The 4,476-nt window shown below is 41.3% G+C and overlaps 1 non-coding gene across 1 annotated transcript; it reads left to right on the forward strand.

Moving 5' to 3' along the window:
• The first annotated feature begins 3,914 nt into the window (after window positions 1-3,914).
• Window positions 3,915-4,020, forward strand: LOC149768025 (small nucleolar RNA R71). The gene has a single exon (XR_016400094.1). It is a non-coding gene; the product is annotated as a small nucleolar RNA R71 (small nucleolar RNA).
• The last annotated feature ends 456 nt before the right edge of the window (window positions 4,021-4,476 follow it).

Raw genomic sequence — 4,476 nt, forward strand, 5'->3', positions numbered from 1 at the left:
AGGATTGAGAGTCATCATATCTCTACGGGAGATCGTACCCATCCGTTGGCACCGTTCACAAGTTTGGAAAAAGTTATGGGCATCTTTGAAAAGTGTGGGCTAATAAAATCCACTCTGTAAAACTTTTGCTGCAGTTTTTCTACCTCCAAAATGTCCCCCACAAGCTTGTGAATGGCAGAATGAAAGAATACTTTGAAATTCGCATTCGGGGACACATCGACGGATTACTTGATCGGGACAATACTTGAATAGATCGGGATCATCCCAATAATAGAACTTTACTTGTGAAAAGAATCGGTTCTTGTCTTGAGTTGACCAATCATCAGAAATTCGTCCTATGGCAAGGTAATTTACTATGTTTGCAAACCATGGTGTTTTCATTCCTTGTACCCCAAATAATTGTTCATCTGGGAAAGCATCATGTAAGGGTGAGGTATTCTTAAAGGGCTCAAGAAGAATCCTAGATAAGTGGTCTGCTACGACATTTGCAGTTCCTTTCTTGTCACGAATTTCTAGGTCAAATTCTTGTAGTAAAAGAATCCATCGAATCAGACGGGGTTTGGTGTCCTTCTTTGCAAGAAGGTGTCGAAGGGCAGCATGATCAGTGAATACGATAACCTTGGATCCTAATAGGTAAGATCGAAACTTGTCTAGCGCGAATACTACAGCTAGCAATTCTTTCTCAGTGGTGGTGTAGTTCAATTGTGCATCTGAGAGTGCTTTACTAGCATAGTAGATGACATGAGGTACCTTATCTAGCCGTTGCCCTAAAACTGCCCCAATGGCATAGTCGGATACGTCACACATCAGTTCAAATAGAAGGATCCAATTAGGGGGCCGTATGATAGGTGCAGTGGTTAATTTCAAGCGAAGATTTTTAAATGCCTCCTCGCATGCTTTATCAAAGACAAAGGGAGTGTCCTTAGCAAGAAGATTGCACAAGGGTTTGGAAATCTTACTGAAATCCTGAATGAAGCGACGGTAGAAATCAGCATGGCCAAGGAATGATCGGATTTGTTTCACAGTTTTGGGTGGAGAGAGATTGGAAATAAGATTGACTTTGGCTTTATCTACTTCAATGCCCCTCTTAGACACGACGTGTCCTAAAACTATGCCTTCTTAAACCATGAAATGGCTCTTTTCCCAACTTAATACTAGGTTGGTCTCCTTACATCTTTTTAAAACTAAGGTCAAATTGTCCAGACAATCGTCAAAAGATAGGCCAAAAACTGAAAAATTATCAATGAATACTTCTAAAAAATTTTCCACCATATCTGAAAAAATGGCCATCATGCATCGTTGAAAAGTTGCGGGTGCATTGGATAGTCCAAAAGGCATCCTCCTATATGCAAATGTTTCAAATGGGCAAGTAAAGGTGGTTTTCTCTTGATCGTCCGGGTAAACAGGTACTTGGTTATATCCAGAATAACCATCTAAGAAGCAGTAGAAACCTTGACCAGCCAACCATTCCAAAATTTGATCTATGAAAGGCAGAGGAAAATGGTCCTTTCTAGTCATTGAATTGAGTTTTTTGTAGTCAATGCACACACGCTAACCCGTAGTTGTGCGTGTTTGTATCAATTTTCCTTCCGTATTTTCAACCACAGTGATACCTAATTTCTTGGGTACCACTTGTGTCGGACTCATCCACTTACTATCAGAAATTGGATAAATAATTCCGACATCTAATAACTTCACAACTTCTTTCTTGACTACCTCCTTCATGTTAGGATTGAGTCTTCTTTGCATTTCTCGGATGGACTTTGCATCATCTTCGAGGTGAATTCGATGCATGCAAACGGAGGGGTCAACTCCTTTCAAATCGGCTACAGACCATCCTATGGCATGTTTATTCTCTTCTAGAACCCTTAAAAGTTTACCCTTCTGTTCAGTAGATAAGTTGGCTGCAATGATTACAGGGAGGCTATCTTCTGGTCCTAGAAAGGCATACTTAAGATTTGTTGGAAGTGGTTTCAACTCAAGTTTAGGTGGAGAATCAATAGAAGGACAAAGTGGTGCACTAGCAATGGAGAGAAGAGGTTCAGGTCGGATCTTCCAAGGAAGGGAACTCATGGGAGATTGATTGTCGAGTAAGATGTTGACTTCTTCTATGGCCTTGTCTATGTCAAAGTTGTCAATGTCAAAATAGGCCAAGCATGCCTCTAGGGGGTCATCTGCTAAGATATAGGGAAGGGCTTCCTCTACAAGATCATCCATTTCAACAATTAGGCAACACTCTTCTTTCCTCACATGTTGGTCAGCGGCATGAAACACATTCAACTTAATTTTCATGTTCCCAAATGATATATCATTGCCCCAGTTCTACAGTTGATACATGCATTGGCTGTCGCTAAAAAGGGACGACCAAGAATCACAGGGATTTATTTTTTTAGGTTGGGCACATGTTCCATGTCAAGGATGATAAAATCTACTGAAAAATAGAATTTGTCTACCTTGACAAGAACATCTTCAATCATCCTCCGTGGTATCTTCACACATCGATCAGCTAATTGTAAGAACACCGAGGTAGGTTTTAATTCACCTAACCCAAATTTTTCATAGACTGAATAGGGTAAAAGATTCACACTTGCCCCTAGATCTAAGAGTGCTCGGTCGATGGAGTTATTTCCTATGACACAGAAAATAGTGGGAGCACCAGAATTTTTGAACTTTGGAGGGGTGTTGTGTTGGAGAATGGAACTTACCTGCTCAGTTAGGAGGACCTTTTTAGGCACATGAGTCCTAGATTTTCGCTTTTGGGTGCAAAGGTCTTTGAGAAATTTGACATAGGAGGAAACTTGTTTGATGGCATCAAAGAGTGGAAGGTTGATTTTAACTTGTTTGAAGACCTCCATCATCTCTTCTAGTGAAGTTCCCTTCTTGCCAAAGGGAGAGGGTGCATGAAGTGCTTCAGGGAATGGGGCCTTTGGAATGTGGGTTGTGGCAGATGGTGGACTAGCTGAAGAAGGTTTTGGATTTTCATGTGATACATTCCTCTCCTCTTCTTCACCTTCCTTATTGTTACTCTCCCCAACCTTATTATCTATTATACGTCCACTCCTTAGGGTAGTCAAAGCATTGGCTTGCTCATGATTTAGTCGAGTTTTTTGAGCCACATATTGTCCCCTAGGATTACTCATTGGTTGACTTGGAAGCTTACCTTCCTCTCACTTGTTTAATGCATTGGCTAGTTGACCCATTTGGGATTCTAGCTTAGCAATTGATTGCGTGTGAGAGTGCAATAGTTGTGTGTTTGCCTCCAAACCTTGAAGGGGAGTCAACACTTTCTCCTCAAAGGCTATATTTCTTTGGGTTGGAGGAGGAGGGTGTTGAAATTGAGTTAAGGGACAGTAGAGATGAAAATTCTGAGGGTTTTGAAAATTTTGGGAGTAGGGTTGGGCAGTATTCGAAGCTTGCTGCCTCCAAGAAAAGTTTGGATGATTCCGCCATCCCGAGTTATATGTATTGGAAAATAGATCATTATCCGGTCTGGGCTGTGTTTGGGCAGCATTGATGTGTTCTTGCATGAGTTCGAAAAATTGGGGTGCTGAGGGGCACTTCATCAATAGGGTGCGATGGGCTAGAATAGATAGCACACACTTGTGCTTGGGAAGAGCTAACGATATATCCTCCTATCATCAATTGATCAATCTTATGGGACAATGCATCTACCTTGCTAGACAGGTCCATGGAATGACTTATTTCACAAATGGTCCCTTTTCTTTGAGAATTTGGGGGTGCTTGACGAGAATATGAAGCATGGTGGAGGGAGTTTTCATTTAGATTTTCCAATAATTGCCATGCTTCATGCTCATTTCGAAGCATGAAAGTCCCCCCCGCATGTAGCATCGATCATCTGACGGTTTCGTTCAGTCAATCCGTCATAGAAACATTGCACTAGCTGCCACTTAGGTATTTGATGATGTGGGCATCTATGGATTAGGTCCCGAAATCTCTCCCAAGTTTCATGAAATTCTTCTCCCTCGGTTTGGAAGAAGCTTGTAATGGCACGTCTAAACTGGTTCGTTCTTCCTATGGGAAAGTATTTTTTAAGAAATTCTTGTTGCATTTGATCCCAAGAACGAATCGAGTTGGCATCTAAAGAATTCAGCCATTGTTTGGCTCTATCTTTAAGGGAGAAGGGGAATAATCTAAGTTTCAGAGCATCATCAGTGAAGTTCTGAATCTTGACAGTGGTGCAAATCTCAAGGAATTCATCTAGGTGTTTATATGGGTCTTCATTGGTGAGCCCATAAAAAGATGGGAGCATTTGGATCACACTAGACTTTATTTCATATTGTACAGCTGCTACTTCAGGTAATCAAATGCAAAATGGGGAAGTGTAAATGGTGGGAGTAAAGTACTCCCTCAGGAGTTTGGGTTGTTCTTCAGCCATCTCAAGAGGTGGGGATGATTCTATTGTTCTGATCTCAGCTCGAATATTTCTAAGGGTCCGTTCTATTTCAGGGTCAAAAG

The sequence above is a fragment of the Phoenix dactylifera genome, chromosome 3 (assembly GCF_051530095.1).
Source record: "Phoenix dactylifera cultivar Ajwa chromosome 3, Ajwa_hap1_PhDact_Kaust_v1.1, whole genome shotgun sequence".
Taxonomy (NCBI): Eukaryota; Viridiplantae; Streptophyta; class Magnoliopsida; order Arecales; family Arecaceae; genus Phoenix; species Phoenix dactylifera.